The 15,637-nt window shown below is 41.4% G+C and overlaps 1 pseudogene; it reads right to left on the reverse strand.

Annotated features, from left to right (window-relative positions):
- Positions 1-254: 254 nt before the first annotated feature.
- Positions 255-13,731, reverse strand: LOC147422885 (uncharacterized; annotated as a pseudogene).
- Between the last annotated feature and the right edge of the window lie 1,906 nt (positions 13,732-15,637).

The following is a 15,637-nucleotide window of genomic DNA, read 5'->3' on the forward strand; positions in this document are numbered from 1 at the left end:
AAAAGAATAGCTACAAGAGCATCACACCACAGTGTTCACCGACAGATTCAAGATTGAGGAGGGACATTAGGTAGAGTTACAACTCCTACCAAAAGAAGTGTATGATGTCTCCGCAAACCTTGAGACCAAAGAAGCCAACCGTAGGCTAGGACTCAGAGATTTCTATGAACAGGAGCCATGCAGTGTGGATTTCCAAAAAGCTTACGAGCTTTTATCCACAATCAAAGAAGATGGAACTGCCATATTTCTAACCCTCATGGGAATAAAGTTGAAGTAGTAATCAAAGCACTCAGACTGCCCACAGAAGGAATGACGATGAGGGCAAGGGGCACGAAAATGGCAGGTACTTTCACCAAAGAAACTACCGCAGCCACCTTTGTAGACCTAATTCACAAGCAGGTGGAATAGCCAGCCAGGTTATAATACTAAGACTTCCACTTCTTGGCTAAAAGGCCACCAAGGTATACCACACCAAATCATGCGGTTGCCACCACTTTCACGCAAGTACTCAAGTCAACAACCAGGCAACCAGTGGACCACACACAATATGTCTTGACCACTCTGAAAGGCACAAAGAAAGAAAGAAAGATTACTTACCTAGGTGCACCAGAGGTATTGACAAGGATTTCATACCATGCCATTGGCATGGCCGACAACCTATCACCTGCCCCAGACCAAAACACTTCGATACTATAAGCTCAACCATCTCCTCGAGCTACAAGATCAGCCAAGAGATCCTACAAATCTGATGAGATTCGACTGAAAGCTCATCAGAAAGACACAGTAGTGAAAGCTCAGATAATGAGGAAAAGAGAGCACGAAGAGAGGAAATGAAGAGAAAAGCCATGGCCGCACACCAAGAAGAGTCCGTGCAAAAGCAAGCCCGGTTTGAAAGAGAGAAACATGCATACCAACGCAGACGGCAAGCACAAGCAAAGGACCCGGAAAAATGGGTGCCTAGTGGACTTAAGGGACCAAGGACAAAGCATCATACTAGGAAGAAATTTGAAGATCCAATAGAATCCTTGGAAAAAATGTATCAAGAAGTAGAAACCATGAAGCTAAAAGAAGCCCAAGAAGAGGCAAGGAAAGCAAAAGAGGCGGAGGACCAGAGACAAGCCAAGGAAACGGCAAGAGAAGAGGTACAACACGACCAAGGTCACGAGCCTCCCTGACCCACTTCACTGCCTACAGAATAGTAGGATAACCCTATTCCAAGCCCATCACCATCACCAGTAACAAAATCCACAGAAGTTGAGCCCACCAAAGAGACATAATCTAAATCAAAAGAAACAGAAGAATTTGCACAAGAGGCTACTGCTACACAAGAGCAACAAAAAGAGAAAGAACTTGAGCCATAAAAGGAAACAAGTACTACATAAGAGGACACAACAAAGTCCAACTCAACACCTTCTACCTCAACACAACAAGAAAAGGCCGAGGCATCCACAAAGCCTTAGCATGACAAAGAAGAAGAAGGCCAGCGAGAGCCTCAAGGGCAAGAACAACCAGCCGCCACGACACAGTGAAGAGAGACACAAGAGACTGCCGAGACATCTAGGCAGCTAGCAAGAAATGAAGACTAGCAATCAAATGATGAGGTAATCCTACAGTCAACAAATATTCAAGGCAAATGCAGGATATGACGGAAAGACTCAGATCAGCAACACTTAGCCACATCACAAACGCTAAAGAACTAGAGATGGTGATTGACGCTCTCCAAGGAGATTTAGAAGACAAATTAAATGTTATCACCAATCTACAAAAGCAAGTGCAAGAAATGAAAGCTGAAGCTGAACAACATGAGCTATAGCAAGAGATAAACAACAAAAAGGAGATGGAGGAGTTAGGTGACCTACTTACAAAGTTTTTAGATGCTTGCAAAGCAAAAGATAAACAACTGACACAAGTTACAAGAGAACTTCTAATGACAACCCTGTCAGCTCAGAAGATTCAAGTGCAGTTGGATGTCACAAACGCTTCTCTACAATACTCAGAACAAAGAATAAATAATCATGAAATTTTCTTGCTGCAAATACGAGAGAATCCAGTCGTAGCCTTGATCAAAGGAACAGACGAGGTCTACAAAGCATTGGAGAGAAAGAACAAGGACCTCGAGCTTGAACTAAAGCTGGAGAAATCTCAGCGCAGAGACATGGCCTTGATGCGGGTCCAAAGAGAAGATGAATTGCTGAAGGAGATAGCTGAACTCAAAAGAGTCAACCAACTACTAAGAGAGGGAAAGTCGGAAATGCAAGAAGAGGCAGGCACTTCGGAGCAGCCTCAAATAGAAATACCCTCAGTATCATTTGCTGAACTAGAGACACAGTCCACAATAGAGATGAGTGGGGAGGAAGATTTTCAGGTAACCATTATAGAAGAAGACATAGTGCCCATGGTCCAGCTCTCAAAGGCGGAAGAAGATGCACTGAAAGAAAATATTACACAAGAGGTAGATGAGCAGTGGAAGGCAGCGATGGACTGGGAGTTGAGAGTTTTTCACTCCATCAATGTTACACGATTCACTCCCAATCAAATCAATGCACAATGGCACCAACAATCCCTGCCTTACCCTCTAATAAAAGATGAGTTACTACAGGTAAAAGAAAGGCTTTACACAGACATGCAAGTCGAGGGCGCAGATAAAGACCACCCGAAGTGGAGGTTGAGCTGGATGAACAGAAACCCAAGATGCTTGATTTTGTTCACGAGAGCACCTACAGCCTTGCAAAAAGATCCAACTTTCTTTCCTGTACCAAGAGTAAGGATCCGGATATCACATGAGGCACTACTCAAGAAGCGCCCAACTTGGCTAAATTACCCTAGATTGCGTGTTCTAGAAAAGGGACTAGTGATTGAAGAATACATGGTGAAAACCCTAAAAGGCACCATGTCATTCTTTAAAAGTATACCTGATTTTTCATGTGCTATGCTATATAAGATCTATTGAATGCTGCTCACATGCATCAAGGCGTTCAATGAGCCAGAGCAAGCAGGTGCCCCTTCAATGTCATTCCTCGAGGGTAATAAAGGTTTGCACTATGATCTCAGTGGCCAACCTTCCGAAGAAGTCCTCTGGCTTCTACGCCAGATGCATGTTTCTACCTTCACACAATATGCTAGCGTTCGAGAAAGCGTTCTACATGGGATTCTTCACTTGGCAAATGAAGATATTTGCGCCAGTGATTAGCAACCTCATATCAAGGTTTGTAGGCTACTCAGCAATGGAGTTGAAAAACAGAGTAACTATGCAGTTTTTGCAAGTGCCAGATAAAGAAAGGAAAATCAGATACCAAAAGGCACTAAACGCGCTTAAAGACCGCCTCGCCAACCGCCAGTCCGAAGACTACTTCAGCCCATAGAGCTGTGTCAAGGGACGACACAGGCGAGGAGGGGGGGAATGTTAGCAGCAAGCTAACATGGATACCATTTTTCAAAGTTCTCATTGTAAAACACTTATTATTTTGATAAATCGTGAATATTATAACTCCTATTTTTTCAGATAAACTCTGTAATTAATGAGTCGGGGCTACAAGCTTCCAGATTGTATCAACCTATCATTACCCATCTTTGGTAGAACTCCCAGATTATTAGTTTTAACCACCAAAAACCTTGGCTAAGGTATAAAAGCCAATTTTTGTAAGTATTTTAAAAGTTTTGGATAATGAAATACAAAGTGTGAGCTAACCGCGCTCACTCCTCTCCTTCTCGCGCTTCCTACTCCCTCCTAGATTGTCACATTGCACTTGCGTTTGTTGCATTGCAACCGCAGGTAAGAGCTCTACGCATTGAAGTAAGAAGTTCACAGTAATTCGTAGCTTTTGGAGTCGTCGACTTGTGGCCTAATTTCAACATAACTAGAAACTTACACTTTCAAATTAAAAATTGGGCATCATTGCTAAGCATTTAGATGCATTCTGGGTCGAAAATGACTAGGTCAAAAATCCACTGTTGTTAATAATTGCAATTTTGGAACTTGAATTAAAGTGGGTTTTGAGACCATAAGCATGTGTGCCTAGGTCTTATAAACTTGTTCTAGAAGTTTCGTTACATTTGGATGTCATTTGATGCTATAACGGATGTGATTTGTTTACCGATGAGCGATTGGCTTTTGATGATTTTAGTCACTTGAGTGTAGCTTGAGTTAGATGCGAGTTGTTAGTTTTTTTTTGAGAGATTGACAACCTCTTGTAGCTTCTATGCACTAGTCTAGTCAGCTTCATCCCATGGATTGACAATTTAATCATGGTTCTTGCTAATACTACTATAAGATAGGTTGGTGAGGTTAGACATGCGTCCCACAATAACCATATTTGAGTGTTACCTTTATATAATCGTTGTGCTTTAAGTATCTTGATTGGAATCATCTACTGTTGCATCTGTCTATATTGGGTAGCTTCATTGGAAGCTGGCTTCGACACCCATACTTGTCGCATTGCTTGTTTCTTTGATCTTGTCTTTTGCGTATTGTGGTTGTTCTTTCTCCTGCTAGAGTTGTTTATTTTCTATTGATAGTGCATCTTGTTCTTTGTAGAACTTGTTGGTTGAGGTGGGTATATCCAAGATGCTACTTTAGGCTTTTTGGCCAAACATTAATGTCTCCTTGGAAATAGCCTTTAGCAGTGATTGACTCACCTTTTGTTTCTAAGGTTCAACTTGTGTCTCATGTATCCAAAGTGGATCTTTGGCTTGGATGTGCTCTTTGGATAACGTCAAAGCCGTTTCTTCTAATGTCAACCCGTATCCCACATATTGAGTATGGAAATTTGCAATCTTTTCAGCTCTCAAAACTTGTTCAAAGAGTAGGGCATGAGCATCTAGATCCCCTAACCCATTATACTTTGTCTTAACACATGGATCCACTTGATATGGTCTTAATTGCTTTGGTGCAGTCACTAATCTAACCAAGTTGTGGTCTTTTGGAAAGATGTCTCTCCTTCTCTTCTCTTGTCTTGGAAGAAAATCCCGATAGAATCCTCTTTGATATGTGCTCTGACATAGTTCTTGGCTGAAAGTAAGTAGAGATTGGAGTACCCTTGTACGTATATTGTTCCAAGTCAATTGGATCAACAAGTATGTACTCATGCTTATACTTATCTACTATCAAAACTTACACTATGTGGGCATGTATATACGTGAATGCATAGAGGTTCTTATGGGTATTCAACTCTCTAGCATTGGGTTCTCCACACTTGTAGAAGATATATGGATCTCCATTTGTGAACCTATACAAGCCCTCATGAGCATAATCTGTTAGAACTCTCATGGATTTGTTGGTTCAAATGAATCTCAAATTTGGTTTGTTGATCAAAGGAAGTCTCTTCTCTAGGTATTCTCCCAATCCCATCGTTGAAGGCATTGCAAAGTTTCTTGCATTTTTCATGTCGTTGAGTGGAGTAGAAAACCATGGTGGTGGATGATTTGTCATGATTAAGGTTCACTCAAGATTCTAAAGATAGTACTTGACAAGTTTACTTTGGCCTAGTGAAACTTATCCCTTTTTGCCCTTGATTAGGTCTCTCAAATTCAGGAACTTGTGACTCTTTCACTCTCTAAAACTAGTCTTGGGGTACCCTAAAGTTTGGATTTAGGAAACCTGAAAAAATTCAGCTTTAGAGACAAAACCTATTGCCTATTGTGCACAAGCTTTATTCTTGGCTATACCTGACTCAATTTGGAGTTGTCTATCAAAAGCTAGATCAATTTTGGTGAACTACACTTGAAACAATACTCAAACAATTTTAGGACTAGAACCTATGAGATTTGGCTTGTATCTTGGCCTCTTGAAGGTATTTTTAGCTCTAACTTGAGACTTGAGATGCACTCAAGTATGTCTTTAAGATCATCAAGTCAAAAACCCCCACAATGTTGAGGTACATGGATCGTGATCCATGTTCCCTTGTCAAAAAAATTTCTCCAAATTTTCCCAAATTTTGAAAGTATGTAGACAAGGTCAATATGCAGGCTCTGTACCGATTCTCATCAAATTTTGAGGTTGAGGTACGTGGATCGCGATCCATGTTCAACCACATCTGGACTTGATCTCTTGGCAGCTTGTTGCATTCTATATCCACAAGCTAAATCTCAAATCTTCTTGGATTTGTAATTTTTTTGACAAGTCAAATGTCCAGTACAAGGTATGCACTGCCATTTTCAATCATGAATTTGAAAGTTTAAGGTCAAGCTGTCACTATGGGTACATGGAACGGGATCCATGTTTGGATCCCAAGTTACCTTTTTTTGGTACCATCAAATTTAGCATGATTAGGAGGTCCTATGGTATCAAATTTTTTTATGCTGGACCTTTCGATTGAAAGTGAGGTCAATTCTGACACTTGCTCAGTGTACTTGGTAGTTTTGGGCTTTTGGTTTGGTTTTTATATATCCAATTTTTTTTTCAAAAGAACACTAGACTCTTTGTGATGTCCTCTAGCTATGGTGCAAGTTTGGTATCAGTTTGTGATAGAGGAACAAGGATCGTGATCCATGTACCTATGTGTTAGATTGCAGTGAAACTTGGCACATAGCTTCCCCTTGGTCCTCCCCTTGGTCCAGTGATCCCTGCCATATGGTTTTTGTATGATTTGGACTTGTTTAGGTCAGACAAAAGTCAATCCCTAGGTTTGTTTTAGGGTTTTCACCTTGAACTGCTTTTGGCTCTTTTCACCCACTTTTTGAACTTTTTGACAAAAATTCTTTGGGGAATTTTGTTCACAATGGTCTCTGCTACATGCTAGAAAAGTTTCTGTCCATAAATCCCTCAAGGGTACATGGATCACGATCCATGTTCCACCACATGTGGATCTAAATTTTGGTGTGCTGATAGCTTGTGATGTTTGTAGCTTGCTCCACAAAGAATTTTTGGATTTGGATCAGTTTTGACCAACCAAAACTGATTTCTACAGTCTTCTATAACATTTTTGACAATTTTCTATTTTTGACTCTTTTGAACACTTTTTACAATATTTTTGCATTTGGTTGTTTTGAGAAAAGTGTTTGTCTATGTCTCAGCTACTTACTGCTCAAATATCAACCAGAATTTTTGATGAGATACATGGATTGCGATCCATGTTCCATCAGATCTGAACACCAAATTTGGCATGCTCATTACTGGCAGTTTTAGTAGTCTACTCTACCACTTCTTTTTTGAATTTGGACAACCTTTTTCCAGTCAAAAGTAAATTATTATGTCTGCCCTACGATTTTTGACTAGTTTCTGTATTTGGCCATTTTGACCAAATTTTTTCAATCTTTTGCTATGGTCCCTTTTAGCAAAATTGTTCAAGGGATGTACTTGTGAAATATTCGCCCCGAATGAAAAAGGTACATAGATTGCGATCCATGTTTGACAACATTTTTTCATGAATTTTGTTTGCTAGCTCTCTAATTCTCTGTAGAAGCCAAATCTCACCCCTTTTATGATTTGGATTCCAAAAAGTTGAAAATTCCTAAATTTTGTGTCTACACTGCCTGTTTTTGTTATTTTTTCCCTATCAACCAATTCCTCTTTACCTCTCAAGAATAGATCTAGGAAGTCCTCGTCAACTTCTAGACTGTATCAAACACTAAACCCCGTGTCTAGTTTACTCACTGCTAAGGTGTAAATGGAATCGATATTTGAAAAAGAATGCTCTAAATACACACTAGGTCACTCACCATCTAAGGATCATATCCCCAACAACAACGCCAATGTTAGCGGGTCGTCGTGATGGACGTCTGTAGCATAGCTATCTGGCATCAGCATAATGTCAATACTCCAGGATGTGACTCGGATGGGGCACATAGACTCATGGGGCATGGAGACTCTTTGACGTTGTCAATCTCAAGATGTGAACCTTAACAAGCAAACACACCAACTCAACAACCAAACCAACACTCAATGATCAGGGAAATGTGCCTATGTTTTTTCTCAACAGTTGTAGGTCATCATGCCATTTTGGCACTTGAACAGACTTGAAATGCAACAAAACTTTAGGAGGAGGTTTAGGACACCTAGGGGCACTATTATACCAAGTCTGGTCATAATCCAACAAGGTACCAAAATCACAATCCATCATGAAAAAGGTCCTAAAAATTGCAATAGATCAGCCTAGAAAGGTCGCCCTATGGTCTAGGAATATTATTCTATGATCAAAATGACTAGAATAGTGATTTAAGCACTTAAATTTGAAGATTAGGCTCACTAATGTTGTTAGCGTGAAATCAAGAAGGAAAATGAATGCCTCTATAGCCTTGTATGAGCCACACCGCCAGAAGGAAGAACTATTGCATGATCAAAAACACCTGTAGAGATTTGTGAAAAACCCTTTAAGCATGGAACACGCTCAAAATTAGGAGAAACAAGGGACATCATGACAAAGCTCCTCTCGTAGAGATGTGCGCTGCAGAGTATCCATAGACAAAAAACAAATGAAGGATGAAAGAGTTATGGCTGCTCAAAGTCGGGGGTGCACTCTTTATTGCTAAAAAATGCTCTCTGGAAGTTGTACAGGTGTTGCAACAATTAAAATGGGGGATTTCTTATCTTTTATCCCCAAGATTTTTCCCTCTCTTCTTAGCCGACAAGGCTCTCTCTCAAGGCACCTTTTAATTGGTTCAATTTTGGCCTTTTTTGGGTGAAAAATGAGATGTCGGTGACCCTTTGACCAAGGAATGGGGTGGGGGCAAGTGGCCAGGGACCCAAAAAGGTGTCCAAGCTGGTGTCAACTGAAAAATGCGCCATCTCTCTCTCCATGAGCCCACGAGCCCCCATAGCCAAGCCTTGAGAGAGCTCCTCTCACCTTTGATACCCTATAATGGGCACCCAATGTGCCCTATATACCCCCCACGTTCCCTTTTCCTCTTCTCATGAGGGATAATCCCCCCGTCACATGGAAACCTCCTCCTCATTCCTCCCAAGCCCAAAATATTCCAGCTTTCTCTCAAAGCATAAGAGGACTTCTCGGACAATTTTCCCTGAGGCATAACTTCCTACTCCGGTAACCGAATGACGCACCGAAACCCACGGCTTGAAGCCCATCACCTTGGCTATCTCAAAAAATGTAAAACTTCAGCATTTATTATCTTAGACCCCCATGTTGGTCCAATTGCCCTTGTCGCATGCACCCGCAATCACCTTCTAAGTTGAGATCGCCCGCTTTGGATGCTCATAACTCATGATGTACAAGTCCGATTCACGAGCTATAAAGCACACCTAAAAATATTTATTATAAACCATGTTCTGGGGACTTGAACAACCCAAAACATCATCTTTCAAGCTTGGCCAAATCACACCTTTGTACATGGATTTTTATATGGCCACTTCCAAAATTTGCAGGGCTATGTACACATATATACATGAGGCTATCGGGCAAGCTTTTTGGCATGCCTTAGTGGCTTTATGTTCATCCAATAAATTTCTAACATAGCTTGACAACCCCCCCTTGCCTGCTTGATCATTCATGACAAACAGAGGTTCTTAAGGTGAACAAATGTTGCAGCTCATTCCCAGAAACCTCATTTACATTCTCAAATGTCTCCACACTGTCTTTCTCTATTGATAACATCTCATCTTTCACGATTGTCATCAAATGTGCCAATTATTTCCATTAACATGATATTTATATTGTGAACCACTCAAATCGGCCAACTGATATGTGCCATTATCAAATTTGTTCACAACAATAAAAGGACCTTCCCACTTGATTTGAATTTTTTTCTAAAAGGTATTGTCCAACTTACTATTGTATCGCAACACCAAATCATCCTTTTCAATTTTCTTATCCTCCATTCATTGGATTTTAGATGAGCCTTCTTTGACACTTTCTCATGGTAGCTCAAAGCTAAGACTCTGTCCAATTGTGTGGGACGCATGTCTAACCTCACCATCCTATCTTATTGTAGTATTAGCGAGAACCACGATTAAATTGTCAATCCATGGGACGAATCTGACTCGACTAGTGCATAGAGGCTACAAGAGGTTTTCAATCTCTCGGAAAACAACTAACAACTCGCATCTAACTCAAGCTACACTCAAGTGACTGAAATCACCAAAAGCCAATTGCTCATCGTCAAACAAATCACATTCGTTACAACATCAAATGACATCCAAACTTAATGAAACTTCTAGGACATGTTTATAAGACCTAAGCAAACATGCTTATGGTCCCAAAGTCCACTTTAGGTCAAGTTCCAAAATCGCGATTATTAACAGCAGTGGATTTTTGACCTAGTCGTTTTCAACCCAGAATGCATCTAAATGCTTAGAAATGATGCCCCAATGCCCCACCTATGGTTAGTTTTTGATTTGAAAGTATAAATTCCAAGCTACAATGAAATTAGGCCGCGGGTCGGCGATGCCAAAAGCTAAGAAAGACCGTGATGTGTTTACGTCAATGCGTAGAGCTCTTACCTGCGGTTGTAATTCAACAAACGCGACTGCAATGTGACAACCGGGGAGGGAGTAGGAAGCGCGAGAAGGAGAGGAGTGAGAACCATTAGCTCATGCTGTGTATTTCTTATCCAAAATCTTAATAAAATCTTTACAAAGTTGGCTTTTATACCTTAGCCAAGGTCTTAAATGTGTAATGTCCGGCGCCCAAGACCTTTAAGGCTCCACACTTATTGAATCTGCAACCTAGGTACACTAACTGACCTATGCTTTACACCTTGGAACTCTTATTGAGCTCGTAACACGTTACAATTATTAGAATGGCTCAGTAATTCAGGAAATTACAATACATGGCCATTTTGGAAAAATGTGAAAAGTATGTAACTCCAATCTTCATTGCTTCTTTGTATTCATCCTTGATGTGCATTTGTACATCTTCGGTCTTCGGTCTTTAGCAGCTTCTGTTAACTAACGTTGACTCAGTTAACATTCCCCGCTTTCGATTTTAGTGCCCGTCGTGTGGTACTGTTGAAAAGTGTCTGTGGAGGCTGTGGAAGGTTTTGATTGGTTGTTGATGGGCTGATCGTCTGCATTTGTCTTTGAATTTGTTGATGAGGTTCAATTTGTTCCAACATTTTCATTGGTCAAAATATGTCGGTCGTGAGTGATGATGTTGCATTTGTCCATTGTGATAGCATAATGATGAGGCTGCTATTTATTTATGAAAAGTATGTACAAGAGAAGTAAAATGATGAGGATCTAAATTAGGGTCTAATACGTGGATGACCAAAGGAAAAAAACCCATTGGGAAAAAAGTGCCTTTGGGATACACGCATTATTGGAGTACTTATTAGCATGGAAAATATTAATAAAGTACTCAAGGGATTATTTATTGATAGATATGGAATTAAAAAGGTAGCAAATATGAGAGGGTAGCATGATGGAACATTTTTTGCCTGTTGTAGTCCACTCAACGCGCATAGGTGGAAGCAAAAAAGAGTGTCTAATGCGTATGTACAATAGTGGGACATCCTATTTATGCATACACAAAAATGCAAGGAAAACAATATGTTGTGCTAGAAGGATTTTGAAGGGTCTTCAAAAAGATAGTGTAGCTATAAAAGCATATGACATAGCTTTGCAATCTGGAACCCCTTTAAGAATGGTTTCTGTTGAGTCTTACCATGCACCGAGCGATTTTTTCCGAGCAAAGAAAAACCTGAGCAAGTGTTTGTACGCAATTAGTAAATTTGATCATCAACAAAATATTTATTGTTTGTTATATATTGATGTACTACAACAAAAAGAGTTTTTAATGGATAGACTACCTCCTAAATTCCAAAAGATCAAATTTTACTTTTAAAAAGTAACACAATATTTGAAAATATTATCTTCTGGCTCAATCTCTATTTATTTAACTATAATCGCCGCTGCTTCTACTCTTCTTTGGCTTGGATTTTTCTCGCTTGGGCTTCATATGTTTGAGAAATTTTTTTTGTAAAGAAGACGTTTGGGATTGGATAGGGTTGAGCGATCAAAGTTGGCACTTGCACGTATAATATCTCATACTATAGAAACAAATTTGCACGATATAGCCGAGCATTGGACGGCCTATACCGAACAGCACCTGGATGGACAAGAAGAGAGAGGTAGAGGTGATAGCGAGGCAACTTTACACAGCTTGCGGACAAGAGAAAAAAGTGATGATGAGTTGAGATGGTTGCAACAACACACACAGAAACCCTCACTCTCCTCTCTCTCTCTCTCTCTCTCTCTCTCTCTCTCTCTCTCTCTCTCTCTTAAAAAGAGAAGGAAGCGTCAATGCAAATTTGCCAAAAAAGTAGTACATGAGCAAGCTAGCATGATGGGGGGGGGGGGGGGGGGGGAGAGAGAGAGAGAGATGGCTTTTGGCGAGCGCATGGTTGCAGTGTTTCTGGTGCTAATGGTGGCGATGGCCAGACTGAGTGGTGTCGCAGCGTAGCCGCCTCCTCCGGCACTACATTGCATGTCCCTACTAAATCTGGTGCCGGCCTGCCATGCTCTGACTCTCTATGTGTGAAGCTTACCTTGCCCAATCTATCGTTCACCACCTACCCTGGCCTCAGCATCTATATCGCCGCATCATCTTCGGTAACAACGGAAGCTGCAACTGATCACCATCGCCTGCATTGACCTGCCTCATCATGCACTTCTCTTCATTTATGGTCATTGTATTTAGATTCTTGCATGCTAAAATCAACTTCTTGTTCTCTATGATACTAACTGCTTTCCCACACAGATGTTCTCTCTCTCTCTCTCTCTCTCTCTCTCTCTCTCTCTCTCTCTCTCTCTCTCTCTCTCTCTCTCTCTCTCTCTCTCTCTCTCTCTCTCTCTCTCTTTGGAGTAAAAAGCAGCTCTAAAGACTCTTGCTCACCATAACAACACAATATAAAACTTAGATACACCTCTTCAAAATTCCTCATTTGAGATATCAAAAGCACAACCTTAATCGTAATAACAAGCTTGGATACACTCATATTAAAATGTCCCAAAAGTAAAAGAAATTGTAGCATTCAAGATTAGCTTGAGCTCAAAAATGAGTTTCAAATGAGCATAACCAAGCCTGATTCAAAAGACTCTTTGTGTCAAGAGACCCTAGTACTATACCTCAAAAGGGAACATCAATCTGCAAAAGAGAAGCCTGCTCAAAAAAGAAACTCAAGCCACAATTCCCTTTAGAGCTCCTTCTTTCTTCTTGGCTTCTTCAATAATAGACAACTTAATATCCTTGCCTCTTGGTAGTGTCACCCAAGGCTTTCTTCCTTTACCAATAGTAAACGCATTGCCAAGCTGGGTGGAAAACTCTTGATCGGCAGCATCTTGTACGTGCAAAATTTCAAAACTTCCCTTATGCTTTTCACGGTGCTTGATAATCCCAATTCTGTCTTTGTTGCGACCACGGTAACCATAACAATGTTGCCAATGTCAAACTTGATGAACTCTACAACCTTTCCAATCTCAATTTCAATTTTAATGGTGTCATTGGCCTTGATAAGGGGATCTAGATAGCCAATGGCGCACCTATCAAATGTAGTGATGTAGGGAATCCCCTTCTCACTGAAGCAAGCAGCTCAGACCTTGCATAGCTTGTACTTAAACTCTTCAAGGCTGATGGAGTGCAAAGTGAATCTTCCCTTGCTATCCTAAAGCAAATGAAAGTTCCCTCCGGTTTTTGCAATGGACAAAACATCCATAAACCCAGCAAGGTAACACTTGTCCGTCCTTACTTTCCCATCCACAGAGATGAGTTGCTGCATCACAATGGCAACAACTTCACGATAGGTCAAGGCATACTTCATCCGATTCCTTAACAAGACAACCATCAGTAGCAGACATTCCTTGGGCTTATGTGCTTGCTGCATGGGACGTTGTGAGACAACGATTGCTAGAACGGCTTAGAGGTGATGCTCAGCAGAGAGGCGACATATCCATATCTCAACTAGAGTTCCAAGAGGTAGAGTTGGCCAAGGAGTGCAGCAGTAGCACTATTGTGCTTGGACAAGGAGAAGCAATGGCAAAGACTGAGAGTCAGCCACTGTAGGAATATCCGGTTGATTCGACTCCCTCTCTCAGGTGAATACTATCAAGATGCGCCTGAGTGATATAAATGCACCTGAGTGATATAAACTGAAGCTCCACTTGCGGGGATGCACCCCCAATGGGGTTTTCAAGTTGAGACTAGAAGGGGGCCAGGATCATGAGGGACTCGGGAGAATGGCAAGGCTGGCGCCTTCCCAGGGTTCCGAAGAAAGAGGAACAAGACTAGGCTAGAAGGACGGTTGTTCAACTCCTAAAGGACATAGCAAGCAGAAAGAGCTCTATGAAGTCATCCAGAGGAGCAGACTCAGGAGAGTAGCGCATCCGCAGAGTAGAAGGTGTTTTGGAAGCTCAAAGAAAAGGTTGTTGCTAACTCTCTCGCCACTTGAAAAACTCTCTCTCTCTCTCTCTCTCTCTCTCTCTCTCTCTCTCTCTCTCTCTCTCTCTCTCTCTCTCTCTCTCTCTCTCTCTCTCTCTCTCTCTCTCTCTCTCTCTCTCTCTCTCTCTCTCTCTCTCTCTCTCTCTAGGCGTTGATGGCTAGAGAGAGACAAAGAAGCCTAAGGGATCATGAATGAAAAAAAAAACTGTCTGTAGCTGTCCGCGCCGGCGCGGATGGCTAGAGACAGATTAGGTTGAAAAAAAAATATGTCTCTAGCCATCCGCGCCGGCGCGGATAGCTACAGATAGTTTTTTTTCTTTTAAGAGCTGGGTCGTACACCGAGGGGTACTAGGGTTCCCAAATAAATAGCGGAGTATTAACTCTATTCCCACGAACCCCTTGGTCACACCCAATGCCAAGTACTTGAAGATATTAAAGAGAGTAGACAGACCGGGACGAGGAGGTTGCAAGTGGAGATGTACGTGCAGTTGAAGGCGAACATGGCTGCCCGTGTCAAATCCATGCAAACTTCTCTTAATCCCTACCTTTTCAATACACTGCAGTGGGAATATGAAAATCCTAGCACTTACCTTGGCGATGGAGTGCGACCAAGTATTAGTAGAAATATGCCAACCCCAGTGTCGCCACTCCCCCCAGGCGCGACTTAGCTCTAACTGTTTCAAACTTTCTCGAGACGGTTCCTCTCTTTAGCCATGCATGTTTGTGCAGATAGAAAGAGATTGACACTACCTTGGTTTGGGACCCCACCCTTTCCAAGAGACCATTTTAATTGGCATTTTTTTTCACATCTAGACTTATAAAAAAATCTAAAGTATTTTCACCTTCCAATGAGGCTCGGTTCAAACAAACCCGACGGCAAAGCTCAATGGTTCTTGACTGCCTCTACCGGCTGTCTATTCACACAAGCTAGGAGCACAAAACAACAATGTAATTGTGGGAATGATACTCACCCAACGACCACACTTTAGTGGCAACATGTTGAGCACTCACAGATCATGGTTCGACTTGTGCTGCCCGCATTTTGCACTGAAAAGTGCCTTGTAACCGAGTTTTTCGAAGGAGGGAGGGAGGGGGTTGGCCAAGCAACGGTGGGTCTAGAGAAAACCTATAATTATTTTTCTCAATCCGTGTGTGCCATGCAAGATGCACACACTTGTGCCTCTCTCTACCGTCGGCTCGTATAAACCTAGCCCGAGATTACAATTTGAAAGTTTTAGATTCATCAAACAAATTTGACATTGCAGTAAACTAGGATATGTGAGAAATGGCATACTCTCTCTCTCTCTATCATT

This window comes from Adiantum capillus-veneris, chromosome 26, assembly GCF_014529385.1.
Source record: "Adiantum capillus-veneris isolate H3 chromosome 26, ASM1452938v2, whole genome shotgun sequence".
NCBI classification, from domain to species: Eukaryota; Viridiplantae; Streptophyta; class Polypodiopsida; order Polypodiales; family Pteridaceae; genus Adiantum; species Adiantum capillus-veneris.